Genomic DNA, 20,915 nt, shown 5'->3' on the forward strand with positions numbered 1-20,915 from the left:
AGAGAGAGAGAGAATGAGAGATAGAGAGCATGAGAGGGAAGAGGGTCAGAGGGAGAAGCAGACTCCCCGCTGAGCAGGGAGCCCGATGTGGGACTCGATCCCGGGACTCCAGGATCATGACCTGAGCCAAAGGCAGTTGCCTAACCAACTGAGCCACCCAGCTGCCTGGGGCTGTTTTTTAGCTTAGAAGCACTCTTTATTTTTCTTTGATAGAAAAAAGTTTGATACTAACAGATTTAATCTGAATCCTTTTAGTTCTTGGTCTATTTTAATAACTTAAAAATTACTTTCTACAGTAAGTTTCTGAACTATTTTAAACTACAATGAAGATTATATGGAGATTACCTATCAAACCAAACTAAGTATTAGAGCTAGAAAGATAGGAGAGTGCATCTAGACTTAGCATGGTTAAAAGACTTGCCCAGAGACATTCTGTTCATCAAGGGTCAATATTTGGAAATGTGATATAGTTAATATCTGACACATTTCTCTATACAGTATTAGAAGTCATGGAAATATAAATAAATCTTAAAGATTTACTACGCTAGGCCCTCCATGCCCATCTCCATAGGGTGAATCATAATGGTTACCAGTTGTTCCCAACCATCTCTGCCAGCAGATGTCAGCACCACACACACTTACTGACATTTTTATTGGCCTAAGAGATGCCTTATAAATAAAGGTATAGCAAGACAGGTGGGTAAAACTCATGAGGTAAATCTCTTTTATTAATAATGCATGTAGTTAAGTTTCATGTGGTTTTTGTAATTATGAATTTTGCTCATTTGTGTTTAAATGGTGTTCTGAGACCAATTTCTAATGTCTGAAACTAATTTCCAGTTTCCCCTCACACCACCAAGCAATGCTAGGTCATCAGCTGAATGTCATACAATTCAACTCAATTCTGATACTATCTACTCAGGGATAGCATTAGATTCCACAGGGTACAGGCTCAGTCCCACAAGACTGCACTCCACTTCAGATATCAATCACAAGTCCAGGTTGTTATCTGTACTTCTGACCAACTGGTTATAAATCAGAGGTTCCCACAGCTCCCACCTTGTGTTTGATTAATTTGCTAGAGCAGCTCACAGAACTCAGGAAACCCATTTATTCATTAGATTACCAATTTACTACACAGGATAGTGAAAGGTAGGAATCATCAGTCAGATGAAGAGATATAGGGTGAGATCTCAAACAAAGGGGCTTCTGTCCTTGTGGAGTTTGGGGCCTGGCACAGTAGTACATGGAAATGTTCTGGTTCCCCAACATGGGAGCTCTATGAACCCCTCTTTTTGGATTTTTATTGAGGCTTCATTACATAGCCATGATTGATTAACTCCATGGCCATTGGTGACTGATTCAAACTCGCCCCTCACCCCTCCCCAGAAATCAGAGAATAGGACTGAAAGTCCAACCTTTTGATTCATTGTCAGTTTACTTGGCAACTAGCCCCCATCCTAAGGAGCTTTTCAAAAGTCACCTCATTAACATAAACCTGGTTGTGGTGGAAAGGGATTGTTATGAATAACAAGACATCCATTTCTCCTTCATGACTAAAACAATTTCAGGAACTGGGGATAAGAGATCAAATATCTTGAGAAAAGATACTTAAGAAAATCCAAGGGTTTGGGGAGTTCTGAGCTGGGAACCGTGGACAGAGACTAAATATATGTGAGAAATATATTTTCATCATCTGAGTGACTACATATGTATTTTTTATAAATCACAATATGGCAGTGTTTAAAATGTTATGTGATGTTATGACTTGCCTATTATGTATGTCTGCATTTATAGCCTTAACTCTCAGCGAGTAAATTTATATTTACAAAGAGGAAAGTGGAAGAAAAGGAAGAAAGTGATAGGTATTTGGACTGCTCAAAAATTTGTTGGTGTAAAAAGAAAGTCACAGGCCCAAGGTAGAATCACTTGTACCCAGGACAGCAAACCAAGACTTAATTGAAGTTTAAAGCTCTCCAGGAGTGGGATTTTAAGCCAATCAATCTGGAATTTTCTAGTCAGCACTAATGAGGTAATCTATCACATGGGCCCTCTCCATCCTCCAAAGGAAGATGAGGTAACCCACCTAACAGGAACCCCTGTCCTTCCACCTAAGAAAGGTGACCTTGCCTGAGATAATCTTTTCTTGCATTTTACTAATGACTTCTTACCTCACCCTTCTTCCTATTAAAAAAAAAATCCTTCTCTTTTGTGCAATTCCTTGGTGCTCCCTCAACTTGAATATGGGATGCTCTCTGATTCATGAACCACTTAATAAAGCCAATTAGATCTTCAAATTTAATCAGTTGATTTTTGTTTTTTAATACTGGGATATTGATACATATCCAATTAAAAAAATAAAATGTTGCAAGTAAACCAATCATTAGCAGCCACTTTATGTTGCAGGTTGGACTTTTATTTTTTATTTATTTTTAAAGATTTATTTATTTATTTGACAGAGAGAGAGCATGAGCAGGAGGGACAGAGGGGGAACGAATCTCAAGCAGACTCAGCACTGAGCATGGAGCCAGAAGTGGGACTCAATCTCACAACCCCGAGATAAAGACTTGAGCTGAAATCAAGAGCTGGATGCTTAAACTGACTGTGCCTCCCAGATGCCCCATAGCTTGGACTTTTAAAATACTGTTTAATCTATGGATATATTTCTTGCTCATAAAAAGAGAATTATAAATCACAATCTCACTGATTCATATGTGTTATGGGTTTGGCTAAATGAGGGCATATTGTAAGGAAGGAAAGAAAACTTTCCCTTTACCCTTCTAGGTTCTTGGCTGAGACCTCCTCCCCTCCCCCATGTAATAAAAGACAGATTAATGAGAAAAACAAATGGAAGTTTATAATATGTATACTTCCTGTATGTATGACAGATACTCAAGAAAACTGAGTAACTCTCTGAAATGGCCCAAACCACCACCTTAAATAATATCTCCAGCTAAACACAAAAGAAAATGTTCATTGGGAGAGGAAGCCAGTTATGAGAGGCTACAAGGAAAAGCACAGTAAACTAAAGTAAGTTGGTATGCAGGTTTAAATTGTTGCCGTCTCCATTAATAAGTTTCTACAAATTTAGGATCATTTTTCTCTTCCTGGTGCAGAGAGGGAGACACCCTACAAATGAAGATTTCTCTTTTAAACATGTCTCTTATAAAAGGGTAACATCTAGTCAGTTTTCAGAGCTTTTCCTGTTTGCTGTTTCTTAAAAATAATCAGCCTAAGGGCACTTGGGTGGCTTAGTCTGTTATGCATCTGACCCTTGATTTTGGCTCAGATCATGATCTCAGGGTCTTGAGATCCAGCCTCGAATTGGGCCCCATGCTCAACAGGGAGTCTGCTTGAGATTCTCTCTCTCTTCCTCTGCCCCTCCCCCTGCTCTCTCTGTCTGTCTCTCTTTCTTTCAAATTAATAAATAAATCTTAAAAAAAATCAGCCTAAAATAATCCTTAGGCCAGAGACATATTTTAGGGTAGCGAATTCTGCTCCCCTTCAGTAGGCATGAAATTTAGTGATTTTCTTATCTGTTTGTAGCAGTCTCAAGATTTCACATGAAAGGTTTAATATAAAAAGACTTGGTAAGAAAAAAACATCAAGTAAATATATTTTTCCAGTGTGCCCAGCTCATATGTAATTTTACACATGAAAGTAAATTTAGAGAGTTTTCCAGACCATATTCATTTTATGGGGAAATGAAGATCCAAAAAGGTTAAAGGACTTTATATGAATTTTTCCAATTCACAGATTATAGTAATTGCCAAAGGTAGAAATTAGAATCTGTTTCTCTTAAATCTCTATCCTCGGTCCCTCCTGGTGCACTGGAAAGACTCAAGGTTAATATATTACATGTTAAGTTAATCACTTTGTCATATTAAAAATTATTGAAAATCATTTCTTTTACAGCAAAGTCTAATCTTAAAATCAAGACTATAAATTATATCTTACTAAACATTAACAGCAAGTTACAATGCCTATTATTTTAATATTTATATTAAAGATTATAACATGTAAAAATTATATAGAAATAAATAGTAAGGATCATTCTCTTAACAAATCTGAGCAAGCAATGAATCATTAAATATCTTTTCAAAATTACACTAGTTATGGAAGACACAAGGTCCTATATCCTTAAATAAATTTATAATTTTGTTGGGGGAGATAAGATAGATTTATAAAAATTCATTAAATATATAGAGCTGATAAGTGTCCAATAAATATAATTTGTGTTGAACTTTATAAGCTGGTGGGAAAACGCTGGCAAACCTAATCTAGGATGATTGGGGAACTTGAGTTAGTTCTTAAAGAGATAAGAAGCATTTAAAGAGATGAAGAGATCTCTTCGACATATGGTGTTGGGAAAACTGGTCGGCTACATGCAAAATGATGAAACTGGACCAGTTTCTTAAACCATACATAAAAATAAATTCAAAATGGATTAAAGACCTAAATGTGAGAACTGAAAACATAAAAGTCCTAGAAAAGAGTACAGGCAGTAAGATCTCTGATATTGACAAAAACAACATTTTTCCAGATGTGTCTCCTGAGGCAAGGTAAATAAAAGCAAAAATAAAGTATGGCGACTACATTAAAATAAATAGCCTATGCACAGAGAAGGAAAAAAAAATCAACAAAACTAAAAGGCAACCTACAGAGTGGAGAAGATATTTGCAAATGACGTATCTGATAAAGGGTTAGTATCCAAAATATATAATGAACTTATAAAACTCAACACCCAAAAGACAAATAATTCAATTAAAAAATGGGCAGAAGAAATGAACAGACATTTCTCCAAAGAAGACATTCAGATGGCTAAGACATATGAAAAGATGTTCAGCATCACTCATCAGCAGGGAAATGCAAATCAAACTGCAATGAGAAATCACCTAATGCCTGTCAGAGTAGCTAAAACCAACACAAGAAACAAGTGTTGGCAAGGATGCAGAGAAAAGGGAACCCTTTTCGAATACTGGTGGAATGGAAACAGGTGCAGCCACTGTGGAAAACAGTATGAATGTTCCCCCAAAAGTTAAAAATATAACTACCCTATGATCCAGTAATCACACTACTGGGTATTTACCACCAAAATACAAAAACACTAATTCAAAAGGATACATGCACCTTTATGTTTATTGCAGCATTATTTACAATAGCCAAATTATGGAAGCACCCTAAGCCCAAATGTCCATCGATAAATGAGTGGATAAAGAAGGTGTGATTTATATATATATACAATGGAATATTATTTAGCTATGAAACAGAATGAAATCTTGCCATTTGAAATGACATGGATTGAGCTAGAGAGTATAATGCTAAATGCATCATTCAATCGGAGAAATACAAATACCATATGATTTCACTCATATGAGAAATTTAAGAAACAAAACAAATAAGCAAGGGGGGAGAGAGAGAGAGCAATAAACCAAGAAACAGACTCTTCACTATAGAAAACAAACTGATGGTTACCAGACGGGAGGTGGGAGGGAGGATGGGTTAAACAGGTGATGGGGATGAAGGAGTGCACTTGTTGTGATGAGTACCAGGTGTTGTATGGAAGAGTTGAATCACTATATTGTACACCTGAAGCTGATATAACACTACATGTTAACTATACTGGAATTAAAATAAAAAATTAAATTAATAAAAAAATAAAGAGGTGAGGAGAATTTAGGAGGGGTAGACAAATGAATTGAGAAACAATGGGAAAACAAACCTATGTTCTGCAGTTTGAGGTCTGTTTCAGGGTAAATAAAAATGAATGTATTTACACAACTTAAAGTATTTTTTGTTGTGTTTCTTATATCATCCAGAAGCTAGTCGTCTTTTTTCTGGTGGTGGGAAGGGGGGGAGAGAGGAAACTTGTCTAGTTGTTATTATTTTAAATGATTTCAATAAATGAAGGGCATATGAAATAAATTGTCTGATGCCCTGAAGCAAAGTCAATATCAACTATTTGAAGCATCAAAATTTTTTTTTATCCCCTGCAAATTCCCTGCAGGCTGAAAGAGAGTTTAGTCTAATATAATAAATTCAAATTTTCAAATTCCCATACCTACATGTGTGAAAACCCACATGCAAGTGCAAGTGAAGGAGGTATGATCAGTAACATGTGAAAAGGACCCATGAGACAATAGTGCTGCTATGGCTGCCAAAAGAGTAAATTTGGTGTAAATATCATATTTGGGAAAATTAAAATCATACCTTATAGAAGAAACACATCATGTGATGCCTGTCATTAGGGATGTCAGGGAGCAAGAATTTCTGTCCTCTTCAAGATTCTTCTAGCTAGACTAGGAATCAAATTGCCATGAGGCAGATTAACAGGAGAAAATCTAATTTAATAGCATATTATGGTGAATCCATATAGACATGGGAATTCCAAGGACATTCAGGCAAAATGAAGTACATATGTCATCCTGAACTAAGGAAAAGGAGGTAATAGTCTGTGACTTCAAAAGAAAGAAATGCAATTCAAGGGAAAGAGGGAGAAGAGCAGATGTTTGGTAGATGTTTGCCTTGCCATACAGATGGGTCACTCATAAAATTTATCTCAGGTAATAACCCTTATTCTGGGAAATATCCCTAATTCAGATTACTCTATGTAGTTAAGGGAGGGACAAAATTTTCTCTGAGCCTGCAGGGTCTTGGTTGCCTTCAGCTTAAAATATTCTGCATGCTACAGTGATACATTTTGGGGGGACCTGTCCTGAATCCCTTCAAACACAAAATAATCTTTATGCCACAGTGGTCCATCTTGGGGCAACCTGCCCTTGGCCCCTGCAGGAACAATCTTAACATTTTATGTTTCAAATAGATAATATTTGCTTTACTGATTTTAAGGATCAATTGGAATTGGAATCTGACTCCACATTCTCAGCATTGCTATAGTATTTATAAGGAAGATTCTCTTGATGATTTAAGAAATAATTTGACATTAATTTTCAATGAAATTTTAAAAAATATTATGGAATGGAGAGAAGACATCCTGGGAGATACCATGAAAGTTCCTTTTCCTAAAATCATTGCTAGATTCAGAAATAAATTGGTTTCCTTAAACTTAGGTATCGATCAATCCTTTACAAAGGGAATTATGGAAACTAAGACTAATATGTATGTAGGTGTCTTTTTATATGTGGTTTTAATTGGAAAGCATTTTAAAAAACACTTTGCATATGAGATTTTTTAAAAAAAGTAACACTTTTCAATTATTACTAATACATAGAAGTGCATGAAGGAAAGGAAATCTTCAAGAATGAAGATCTTAAAGGCCAGTTTTCTGATATTAAAGAAAAAGATGAATCAGCGCAGTTTCATATAAAAATGTGATTGTATTTTAACTATTCTGCTCATTTATAAATCAATCTTTCATAAACTAAAGAAAAATAATGAAATAGAATATGGATTTTTCTGGCAATACAACTTCTTGGTAAGGAAAATATGAATAAGATTCATGCACTACACCCAACCATTTTGAAAGCATGGAAAGTGGTTTCTAGTGTGTATAGCTGCGGGTAGTTTCTCATGGTGTTGTAACATGGAAGAGAAATTTATGATGATATGTTTTCAAGAAATAGACTATATTAAAACGAATTGAGAAATAAATTGTCATCAGGTGATGCACATTAAAAGCTATAGTGAAGAGTGTAAAGGAGACAGGGAGATGAGAAAAAAATGTGTAATTCACTGTGAATTACAATGCTATCAGGCAAGTTGATGAGAGGAAATAGAAGGTAGAGCTAAAAGAGAGTGTGGAGTCAACAAAGAAAGGAGTAATCTCAACTGAGGGGGCAAAGCTATTCCATGAAAGAAACAGGTAACAAGAAATCAAAATACATGTGTGTTCTACTTAATGTGGAATCTCATATCCCTCTAGTTTCCTTAACCAATCAGGAAGTTCATTTAAGCAGCCAATACATATTTTTCCCTAAATTTAGTCAGCCAATTCACTATTCAAACCTATCGCATAAGAGGCATTATAGACACAGCATTATTGAAACTAGTGTGAAGGCTGTGTTTTCATTTGGTTATAAAAATAGAGATGCACTTTTCCGAGCTACCCAGGGAAGTGTCCATATGGCGTTGTTTTGTGTTCCCATCGTAACTTAAAGGGAAACTTTCACAATGTCCAGAGCCCTTGATGTCCTGCAAATGAAGGAGGAGGATGTCCTCAAATTCCTTGCAGCAGGAACCCATTTAGGTTGCACCAACCTTGACTTTCAAATGGAGCAGTACATCTACAAAAGGAAAAGTGATGGTATCTACATCATAAATCTGAAGAGAACCTGGGAGAAGCTTCTGCCGGCAGCTCGTGCCATTGTTGCCATTGAAAACCCAGCTGATGTCAGTGTCATATCGTCCAGGAATACTGGCCAGTGAGCTGTGCTGAAGTTTGCTGCTGCTCCCGGAGCCACTCCTATTGCCGGCCGCTTCACTCCTGGAACCTTCACTAAGCAGATCTAGGCAGCCTTCCAGGAGCTGAGACTTCTTGTGGTTACTGATCCCAGGGCTGACCACCTGCCTCTTACAGAGGCGTCCTATGTTAACCTGCCTACCATTGCTCTGTGTAACACAGACTCTCCTCTGCACTATGTGGACATTGCCACCCCTTGCAACAACTAGGGAGCTCACTCAGTGGGTCTGATGTGGATGCTGGCCAGGGAAGTTCTGCGCATGCGTGGCACCATTTCCCGTGAACACCCATGGGAGGTCATGCCTGATCTCTACTTCTACAGAGCTCCTGAAGAGATTGAAAAGGAAGAGCAGGCCGCTGCTGAAAAGGCTGTAACCAAGGAGGAATTTCAGGGTGAATGGACGACTCCAGCTCCTGAGTTCACTGCTACTCAGCCTGAAGGTGCAGGCTGGTCTGAAGGTGTGTAGGTGCCCTCAGTGCCTATTCAGCAGTTTCCTACTGAAGACTGGAGCGCGCAGCTGGTCACTGAAGACTGGTCTGCAGCTCCCACTGCTCAGGCCGTTGAATGGGTAGGAACAACCACTGAGTGGTCTTAAGCTGCTCTTCCACAAAGGCAAACAAAATGGAAATAGAAATGGAAAAGGTTGATGGAAAATAAAATTTGTAAAAAAAAAAAAAGAAATGCATTTAAAAAAATGTACTCGGGCATAGGAGAAAAAAAGCTACATTGTTAAAACTATGGAATGGAAAAGCCATTGTTGGGCTCAATCATTTCTAGAGAGAAATGACTGGAATTTTTTAAAAGAAGGAAACTAACACAGGAGTGTATTTATATTTTTTTCTGTTTTCCTCCATATTGCTCCATTGTAGCTCCTCTCTCCCCTTGTTTTCATTCTTTTCTCACTGATTCTACACTGTTTCTTACCTGACAGATTCTATGGATCTCATATTGCAGGGAGAAATTAAGTTGTGTTTGTGCACCCATGTATTTGTGGGGTATGTGTCTCAAGAGCTTGCTAATTTTCTGTACTCACAACTGTTTGTCTTGTAGCATAGGGCCAACTTTTATAAACCACAAAAAGTAGATTCCATCTCAAGAGCTAAATTCTATGTGGAGAAGACTTGCTTTACCCTATTCCACCCCTAAAAATAGAATGAAGTGACCTGGGAATAACTAAACCAGCAAAAGGTCTCTGAAAGTTAGAAGGAGGAAGGGGGCACTGAGCAGAGACCTCAGGACTTGAGAAATGACAGTCCAGTGAGTTTTCTGGGTTTCTTTTTATCTCCTTTTATTTTCCTTATATCTGGAGCAAGGCACCAGAGAAGCCCGCATTCCAGAATCATCAATGCCTTCTCATCTTCATTTTCAGTTGATTTTGCCTCAGAATTCAGTGAAAAATTGCAAGGCATTAGATACAATTTCTCCCATCTTTCCACTTCCAAAATACAAACGGAACCCTGCTTCTCTCCTTCCTGTTAAAGGTAGGTTGTCTGTATCAGAGGCCAAGGCCCACCTGTGCTCTACAGCCAGTTCCCCTCTACTTCTCCAGGACCTCAAACCAAATTATACACCTCTCTCAACATCATAATTTTTGCCCTATTGCCGAACCATTAGCATGCAAACATTTTTTAGCACCTCCCACTGGGGAGTTGTGGGGAGGGAAAAGATGACTCTATAGCTTTATCTACATCTCTGATCATGTACTACTTTTCTTTCTTTCTCGTTCCCTTTCTTTGCTTCCTTCCTTCCTTCCTCTCTCTCTTTTCCCCCTTCCTCTTTCCCTCCCTCCCTCTCTCTTTCTTCCAAAATTCTAGGGAAAAATGTATTCTTTTGGTCTCTACTTCATTTTTCACTTACCACATTTTGTTCATCTGTTTGTTTTTCTTTATTTACATTTGATTCTCTTTTGGCTTGGAATTTATAGACTTCTCTCTTTTCGGTGGTTAACCTTACACTTTTACAATATCCAAAGTTAGACAGTATCTCTCAGACCAGCACCTAGACAATAGACCTAAGAACACTTGAGCCATCATCACCCTTTTTTCAACTTACCTGCTATCATCGTCCCTTATTTTAATTCTATAATCTCTTATTCTTTCAAATGATTGTCATTGTTATCATCACTACTATAACTGAAAGTGTTTTATTCTATTAATGAATTTTTACCACTTAATTGGGTCACCATTTCTTTTTGTATTCCATACCATCCTTCTGCACTAATGTCTCTTATTCTTTCAGTATAGATTTTAGAAGTTCCTATAACACTGATCATAATTATACTACAATAGTTCTATCTGCTAATAGTTATTTAACGTGTGTTGTCCTTGCTACCTTTATGAAGGCAGGCCCATATTAGATTTTTCTTAATTTCTGTCACACACAGCTCAGATTCTAGTAGTCTATTACTTTCTATTCAAAATTTGATGGAATAAACATATCAAATAGAGATTTTATATTTTTCTTGCAAAGGGGTGATTTCCCCTCACATTATAATGATTCTAGTCAGCCAGTCTGAAAAGTCCCCAAATCTAGTTTGAGCAAAGAAGAGAAAGGCTGGGATCAAGAGGGCAGAGAAGGGGAGAAAAAGGAGGAGAGAGGACCTCAAAGTATGGAAAGGAGAGAACTGTACGTTCAGCAGTTCTGATAACAAAGCTTATATGTTTTTGCCGTTGAAATTCCAAATTTCTATGACTGCACTTGGCCAATATGATGTATTTAATTTATACATCTTGAATGTATAAAATAAAAGTATAACAGAGTAAAATTCCTTTGGAAAAGACACAGTGACCCAAATCGTGCATGCCAGGGAGACTGTCATAGTGTTTGTTGGAGTGGTTTCTTTAGGAATGTGAAATACAAAAGTCAGGCAGAGATTGTGTAGAGAAATACTGGAAGGCAGTTACATATTAGTATAATCTGGAAGTTGAAGAAGAATATTAATATTTATTGATTTCTTTTATCGTTTATCTTAATGAGAAAAAAATAATCTTTGGCTTTTCCCCCTTTTTCTTTCCTTTTCACAACCTATAACTCATTAGTTGCTTTCCCTACAGTTTTCTGCTCTAATTCTGGCCCTGAACACTTTCTTCTCGCAGTATGTCACCTGTGTTTTGGACATCATTCTACATAATTTGTGATCCATTTGTGTATATCTTCAACTAGATAATAAATTCCTAGAAATCGGGTCCTACTAAACTCTTCCTCTTCAAATAGTATCCCATTCTCCACAGCCTTAAGTAATATATGACACATGGTACATGTTTAACAAATTCAGTGACTCTTTCATTCCTTTTCTTTAATATAGCCTCATTCTAATTTCACTATCATCTCCCTGTTTTCAAATTGGAAATTTGGTGCCAAACTTTTATGTGGCCCATTGGAGAGATTTTCCCAGGTTCTGGGTGAAGAATTATATTAAGGAAAATGCAACACTTTACAAAATATACTGGCTTCTTGATATCACAGATCTTACGATTCAAGAATTTTTAAATGATTTCCAAGTACAGGTAGAATGTATTTATATTAAGGAGATTTTGTTAAAATTGATTTCATAAGATGAGGGCTAAAATAACAAAACAAATTTTTCTAATATCTTTTATATTCTCCTATTTGGAAATATAGTTGCCAGCTCATAGAATGTTGTTTAATGTCTTTGGCATTATTTCATGTTGAGCAATAATGATTTATTTAAAAACTTTCCAATAATCTAGTGTTTCTTAAATCATCAATATAATCCTGAGTCAGAGGTCGTATTTGACTTACATTTTCATATTGATCCTGGTGAGTGATTTTCTCCAATTAGTGTTTTCATCCAACTTCTCTTTGAGGAGATAGAAGTTTCATAAAACTCTAATGCTATAAATTATAATTTTATCTATTGAGCTTCTTTGAATGTGCTTTTGACTAACAGAAACCATATGCAGTTTTAATCACATTAATAGGATTCACGTTCAAAGAAATCTGTTGAAATGATGCTGTCTTCCAAACCCTTTCACATGATCTTATTTCATTTTAGAATTTGACAAGGTTTTTATTGGGAACACCCAATAACTCTGTTCTTTCTTTTCAGTATGCAAGCTGGAAACACTCCAGAACTTCATTTTAAAGGTCACTGGTATTATAAAACATACTCTACAGTTATGTAAAAACTCAACATTTGAATCAAATATTGGAATAATATAGTGCACTTTTATATATTTTTTTCATTATATGATGAACATTTTCACATTTTTATCAAACTTCTCTTAGATCAATGTACAACTCAATCAAATGCCACATCTCCTGGGAATGATGTAAGGTAATCACATTTTACAGGGAAAATATTGGAAAAAGTGATAGTTCCTTTATTTATTTATTTTGTATTTTTAAATGGGTATAATTTGTACAAGCTACAAATTCAATTTATAATACTATAATTGGCTTATTTACCCATCACTGAATGTAATTATCACCTCAATTCTCTAATACCTCAGGTATTCAAAATTTAATCTAGGTAAATTTGGAGTAAGTTAAGACATATCAAGTTTTTTCTTTGTTTGATTCTAGGTTGTCTTAGTCAACCTTAGTCAATTTAGGGTTCTCTCTTTTAGAGTTGTCTCTCAGCTCTGAGGCATACTTAACAGGTTGGTCCAATTGGTCTGTCCCTGGTGATTGTCTGATCATGCCAGCATCTGTTGACTTGCTGCCTGTCCTTTAGATCTTTGAGCATTGGCATCTACATATCCTCTCAGCCCTTCCTTGTCTCCTATGTTCTTGGGTGCCTAGTCAGAGGTCCAAATGCTTGGGATTCAGCCTGCTTAGAATATGGGGCTTCCTTAGGTTTTCTAACCTTCTCTGTACCCCACTAGAAGGAAAAAAATGTTTGCAAATATACTCCTGTATCATGCTGATGCTGTGGGGATTTAGAGAAGCCATTTCGGGCCCTCTCTGCCACCATGTATCTTGCTAACATGTTTTCTGTATGGTGTTTTCAGTGTGGTGTGGTGTGAAGGGATGCTAGGAAACTCAGACTCTCCAGAAGAAGCCAAGCCAACAGCCCCTCTGCTTTATTACATTAATACATGTTTGGTGGGTCCATCAACTCAATGGATCAAGGCCTAGGAGCCCTCCTGAGAGATTACAACCACACCCCACCCTATTTCCCTGCTCTCCAACTACTTTTTGATCCCATTGTCTCTATCATGTGGAATCTTTGCCTGGTCTGAGGTGAACTAGACTGGCTCTTTGATCTGTTCTCCCCAAATCTATTATTTATAGTATATAAGTGGCTGTTCACCTAGAATTAAAAAAAAAAAAAAAACAAAGAAACAAACAGAAACAAATAAAAGCCCCTATGTTCTTACAATTTAAACATAATTTTTCTCCCTAATCCTTGAGTTCACAAGTCTGGTGACTAACATAACATAATAAAATAAAATTAAAAATAATAATAAAAATAAAAATATAACCGTGAAAAAAAAAATAGAAGCTTAAAAATCAATTATTACCTCACTTCCTCAGTATCACTATTTACTTCCTTTATCTGCGGCTATGAGGGCAAACAGGCAGATTCCTAGGTTATACAAAGAGCCCAAAGGCACAAGAAAGTTCCGATGAGGCAATACATCATTTAATACATCAAGGAAGATTACCACCAGTATCAATGTCCACTGTAATCATCCATACACAATGAAGGATCTGACCAAGCTAGGGAGTTTTTTTGCAGATAATACTCTTTTGTTTCAACTATTTGGGAAAATACAGTTTTCCTTTACAGATGGCTTATAGATTTTGAAATATTATTAATATATAATAGATATTAACATTTTAATTAAGTTTGAAAAATTAAACATCAATCCTCTCACAAATTTAAGTTAGATAATTATATCAAATGTTATTCCATACCAAGTAAGAAGGTGAGCACATTTACAAAACTTTGTTTTCCCATTTTTTAGAACAAATGAACTGGGTACCTTTATTCCCATTTTATAGATGAAGAAATTAAAGATCACGGAAGTTCAGTGATAAAGTGGCCTTAGGCTTGAACCTATAAGATTAGGGTTCTTCACAGTCATTATACTTCATCTTATTGGCTTTATAGTAGGCTCCATAGTCTAGGGCAGAGTGGTAAAGTATGGTGAAGTAATAAAACCTTACCTATTACAGTATTACCATATCATTATTCAAAATACAAGTTTGTATATTTTAGTTCTGAGAAGACCAGCCCAGGGTAGAGACCTAGAAATTGTTAACCCTTCTCAAAGAGACTCTTGTATACAATTTTTAATGATTTGTTTAATGATTTATAATGGATCTTTTATCTATAATCCAACTTGGTCAATTAAATGGGATTGTCTTTTAGGCCACTAGGGACTATACGCTTTAATAAAGTAGTAGGTTAAAAATTGGTTGCTTTGTAGCCATAAAGAACTGTTACCACTTCCAAAATGTATTAGATATATATTAGTCAGAAAGGTAAAAATTGTTATGAAAAGCTAGTAAACAATGGTATTAGAAATGTATAATCATTTCTTCCATTAAAAAAAAAAGCATGCTGCTTGCCATCTGACATGTTCATGGGAATAGAATTGCTCTAGCATTTTCTGCTTTTAAATTCATTTTTTTAATCCAAGTTTAACTCAATTATTTATTCAAGTAGTCAAGGTTTTGTGACAATTTAATCTGTCCTCTGAAGCAGTGGTTCTCAACTGGAAATGGTTTTGCTCCTGGGGTATATTTGCCCAGAGACATGGCCAGATTTCTCCTGAGGGGGCAAAATCATCACTAGTTGAGAACCACTGCACTAAAGACACATTCCTCAGAGTATTTGGTCAGCATTAATATCTCCAGTGCTTTCTACAACATGGGAAGAAACACTATCAAAAGTCAATAGTTTAATACAATTTATATATATATATCCAATGACATATATATGTCATTGGATATTAGAAGAAATATTCCCAGGCTACATTACAAGGGGGAAATGAAGGTAGATTATTCTATGAGTCTGTGATACTTTCAGTGTCTAGACTATACTATACAAAATAAAGCTAAAAGTTTTTGAAGATATTAACTCTTTTACCACCTTTACTGAGCATCCATAAGGGTACATGGGTGCCTTGTTTTGGCATTAGTAACAATGACAAGTAGAAGGAGAAAATAGAATTGGAATGCCCAGTTCTGTAACATGAGGAATATTTCTTCACCAAAGACATAAAAGATAAAATTGATTTTCAACCACTATAAATGTTGTTTTTCTCCAGTTCATAAAGTACTGATTTTTCACAATTTACCACATGTCCAAAAGATCATGATTTTAGGAACCTTTGTAGTCTCCTTTAGGAAGAGGTAATTTGATTTGTGTGAAGCTGTTTTTTTTATTTCCTGAATATAAATATGCCAAATCGAATTGTTTGGAAATTCCTTGCCCTATCAGTTTTTTGAGTTAAAAATCTCGTGAATTATTAAATGTAAACAGATAAATGTGGCTCTACCTTTTAAAATAAGCTCCATTCTTGTTTTTGTCCTTAAGCATAAAGACCAGATATTTACAACCTTACTTTTTGTAAATTTATTTCAGATGATTGGGAAAAATGCTTCTTACTTATAGACTGTCTTATAAATGTAGAAAGATAATACCTATAATCTTTACAACATTTCACTATAAAAACCTCACAAATATGCAAATCTCATTTATTTTTCAGTTCTCTGTGCTTTTTGTAAAAATAACCTCCAGGCATAAGTACATTCAACTAACAGTAGTTAAAAATGGGTAGTTTGTTTAAAAGAAGCACCAGCAGCAAAAATCAAACCCTAACCAACCAAATAATACAGCATAAAACAATTATAATTTTGCCAGCTCAGGAAGATATGCTGTTAAAAATAACAAAATTTGCTTAGTTGGACAAATAACACTTTAAGAGACCATGTGACTTCTGAACATCAAGGAATAGAACTATTTTAAGAACACACCCACATATTATCTTTAATAATTTCTCCTGAAGGTTATCTCTGACAGTGTGGCCATCCTAAATAACTTCCTTATATGACATTTAATTTCAAGCGTTCTGAGTCCTCTAAAAACTCACATATGTATGTCTGTGCCTGAAAGAATGTATAAATCTGAAGACATCAGGCACTATGCATATTTGGAACCCTGGTTTATCCTTAGCCACCATCTCTTCCCTTCTTTCTGCAGGATATATTCAGGAACTACTGTCTGTATAAACTAGTATAACATCCTCCACTAGCTCACTACCACCATATTTAGTTTCTCTTTATAATCAAGACTATAGATATAATTAAAAGACCAATTGGTAGTGCCTAGTCTCTATAATGGGTGTTTGGACTCACAATGTAGTGCAGACACTAGGTAGAATCATGCTTTCACTTCATTGTTATATAATACAAGACAGATAATGTCTATAAAGATTGTGCACTCTTTGTTTCATGTCTGCAGTTTTAAAACAACTCATTGGCACCTCCAATGTCTTTCTTTTTGCCAGCCTGTATTACAAGTGGAAAGGAGTGGTGCTAGTCAGGGAAAGTGGGAGACACACAAAAACTAGACAAGGAAATGGACAGGAAGTAGAGTTGCAGCATTTAAGTGGTGCTAGTGGAGAGGTCGGCTGTGCTGAAAGGTGACCATGGCAACAAGGGATGATGAGAGAACAAACATACTCTAAAAAATGTGAGCTCCTTCATCTTTTATCAAGCTCTTGATTGCTTTCAGAGTTGAGACAGCTAAGTTCTCTATTGCGTTTTATTCTTCTAGGAAGCAAATGAAGATTTTGGCAGGATCAATCAAGGCGTACTCAGAAAACAGGTAACAAAGTGCATTGCTCGGTATGATAGCCTTTCTAGACTTCTTTTCTTGAATATTTTATTCAATGGATTGAAAATTACCATCAATATGGACGTATCTGGTCCTATCTCCCACTTTCACCTGGAGCAGGAGTCTCCAACGGCATTAGTCTGTTTGCTGGCATGATTTGAAGCAAACCTGCTCAGCTGTTTCAGGGAAGGCAGGGCCATTCCTTATTAATCACTTAGTCATCCTAACTGCCTCACTGGTTTTCCCCATTCTCTGAAGTACTCTGGAGAGGCAAATGAAACTTCTGGCAGTTTCCACTGAGAGAAAATGCAGCTTGGGCAACACTGACTTGGTTAAGGCCGATCTCTTTTTATAATAAGGAATGTTTAGTATAGAAATAGATTTTTGATATGTCTTAGTGCTGACAATTGTTTAGAAGTCATTGATACACACACATGAATATTCTTTTAAGAATACTACAGAGATGATTTGGTCAAATAACATAATTACATACTTAAATTCTGCTAGGATTTTTGGAATAATTTGTTTTCATACAGGTGATGAGACAGCAGGCTCTGAATTCTCTATCACCACTATAATGTCACTTATATTTGGTTAAAGGGGATAATAAATTTTCCCTATGGTGATGATTGATACAATGATGTTCTCATTGTTGCATTGTTTAAAAAATGGGATTTCTATGTTGGCAAATATTATCATAGATATATTGAAGTTAAAAGGAAAACTTGTAAAAAAGTATTGGAATGGCAATTAAATTATTAAATATTTATTATTTTGTTAGTTTATTAGGTGAACTTGCTCATTATATTACGTTTTCTGTTTTTAAGAGTCGATACTTGTTAACAAATTAGTATCCACCCACCTGCACTGTTGGTAAGATAATACCTATACCTGCCTTTGAGATTTCAGAAATGGTGCTAAATACTCTTAACTTAGATTCCTACTTGTTATTTTCTCCTTTGTCCATATTATAGTTCCATTGTCATTTTCTAACATTTTCTTTTCCATAACCCATGATTTTTCTGGAGATAAAGTTTGTGACAGAAACTAAATGAGAAGTTGGGGAAAAATGAGTTCTAGGACATTTTGCATTCTTCACAAGTTTCTGCCTCTGAGGCTGGATACTTGATGTCAGTTACAAAGTCCTTAATCACCATGAGAGGGAGAATTTCCATTTCATATTGTTTTGTACCTTTGAATCTTGAACCATGTGAACATGTTATTATTATTACTTTTAAAGATTTTATTTTATTTATTTGGGAGAGAGAGAGAGAAAGCACAGGAGGAGGTAGGGTCAGAAGCAGAAGCAGACTCCCCGCTGAGCAGGGAGCCCGATGCTGGACTTGGGGACTCCGGGATCATGACTTGAACCGAAAGGCAGTCGCTTAACCAAGCTAACCAGCGGCCCAAACATGTTATATTTAAATAAGTCATTAGAAGTTAACATTTTTTTAAATTGGACTATGGACTTTTTTAGCTTCCCATAAAATCAAGATCTGTTCTGACTCGCTGAAGAAGATCTCACAATCTGAGATCTTGGCTCCCTAAGTTCATTTGGATTTTAGCTCTTATTTTCTAAACTTCAGTTTCTTTTTTCTTTTAAGTAAGCTCTACACCCAACATGGGCCTTGAACTCACAACCCCAAGATCAAGAGTTGCATGCTCTACCAATTGAGCCAGCCAGGCACCCCACTAAACTTTAATTTCACTGAAGACTATGCATAGAGAAACATTCAAGGGGATGGAAACTCAAAGATTATGGGGCAGATTGGAGTTGTCTATAAAACTCTGTGTCCACATGGAGCTCTACTGGTTCTGGAACCCCTTCATTTCTCCTGTGCCTTTCAGCCCTCACCCCACAACTCAGGGGGAGGGGCAACAGTAAAGACATTTATACCCATTCTTTATACTCAGAGAATTTTCTCCTCACTAAGAGTTACACTAGCTCATGTGATGTCCCACTGCTCTTGGGGGGTGAAATGGCAGGATTATGCTTGTGTTTTATTAACATTATTGATTTTTTGAAATTAAGGGTTACTGCAGGGAATAGGAATTTATGCCTTTAGTCTTACAAGTAAAATATCAGTTAGAAGCCTACTGAGAAGATTTTTTATTTATATGGGTTAATTTTTTAACCTCAGATTGCATTTTGAATGTACATTTAATTTCATGTTCTCATTCTAACCAGGATTTCTCTTCATATTTATTGGCAAGAGCCATAGCTCCAATAGGAGAAAGCATAAAATTCTGCTGTTGATTTTGTTTTGCTTTGTTTTGTTTTGAAAACTCCTTTATAAATGTGTTTTCTGCAGTTTAATGCCTGAGGAACCATCTGCCAAGGTGTAAACAGACTCACATTGTACATTGACAGAAGCTTGGTGTGTCAGCAGAAAATTAATAGTTGTTTTGTTTTTATTGCTAATACAATTGATTATGTGAAGCTGTTTAATTGTTTTTTGTTTATCTCCAAGTTTTTACACATTATTAACACTTTGGTTTTCTCTCCTTTTATTACAAAAATGAATGTAATCTTTAGTAGCCACTTTGTTTTATAGAACACTGCTTAATATAGCAAGGGTGTATTGGGCCATTATTATTTGTCTCTCCTCCATGTCCACACCATGAAAATTCTTTTTAGTAAATTTTTATTGTTTGGTCATAGAATTCTATACATAAAAAACACAAATGCACACACAAAAAGCATTAAAATCAGGAAGAGATGACATCAATGAAACTCTAGTGCTGAAAAAGTATCCAAATTATTTTTTAGGACTCACTGGACATTTGAGAGAAGAAAGAAATTAGGTCTAGAGTGTAAATTATGTAGTGAACAAAGCAGATAAAATTAAGAGTTGAAGAAATTTTCATATATTTTCATTGGTAGACATTCCTAGAACACAGAGAAATTTAGTTCTTCCTTCTTACCACCTATTCTCCTATTTTAAGGTAATTTCTTGGTTCTACCCTTCTAGAAAGAGTTGACAAGGGCAGAACAACATGGTAATTAAATTAATCTCCTCTCAACCCTTAAAGAAAAATTGGCAGGATGGTCATTTTGTCCAGTGGTTAATGATATTATTTGGTAGAGCCTTATCTAAAGATACTGATTTTTAGCTCTGTCCATATGACTTCAAAAATCAAACAATTCTTCAACCCCTTAAAATAAAAAGTTTCCTTCTAAAACTCTCAATAGCTTTTGATTAAAGATGGTTATGGAAGGACACTTTTAATCCTCTATTTCCATGAAGGCAACTGCCAAGAAAAAGGAAATAACCTTTCTCCTCAATCAAACGAGAAAGTAGCTACGGTTACAAAACATACTATGAAAGCCCATTGCAAAATATGGTAATGTTTCAAGTGATGGTAGGAAGGATACAAAGAATCAACAAGACCACCAGTGGCATTTAAGTCCCTCCAAGAGCCAATGAAGCAAAGCAATCCAGGGCCATGACCTGGTGATGGATGGAGTGGTGAACAGGGAGTAGAAGTATAACTGAAGGAGACTGCCAGAGGCAGGGAGTGAAGTAGAGTGTTCTGTACCTGCCAAAAGGGAGTGAAGTAGAGTGTTCTGTAGCTGCCAAAGCTGTGCCTTAGAAGACGGGGGTCTTTTTGAATGAAGAAAAACTAAAGAGATATGCTCCCAGTTATAAGGAAATAAGAGATTTAATAAGACAGTATCTTAA

General features: G+C 36.0%; 1 pseudogene; it reads left to right on the top strand.

The window, feature by feature from the left end:
• Positions 1 to 8,130: 8,130 nt before the first annotated feature.
• LOC113927281 lies at positions 8,131 to 9,015 on the top strand (annotated as a pseudogene).
• The last annotated feature ends 11,900 nt before the right edge of the window (positions 9,016 to 20,915 follow it).

This window comes from Zalophus californianus, chromosome 7 (assembly GCF_009762305.2).
Source record: "Zalophus californianus isolate mZalCal1 chromosome 7, mZalCal1.pri.v2, whole genome shotgun sequence".
Taxonomy (NCBI): Eukaryota; Metazoa; Chordata; class Mammalia; order Carnivora; family Otariidae; genus Zalophus; species Zalophus californianus.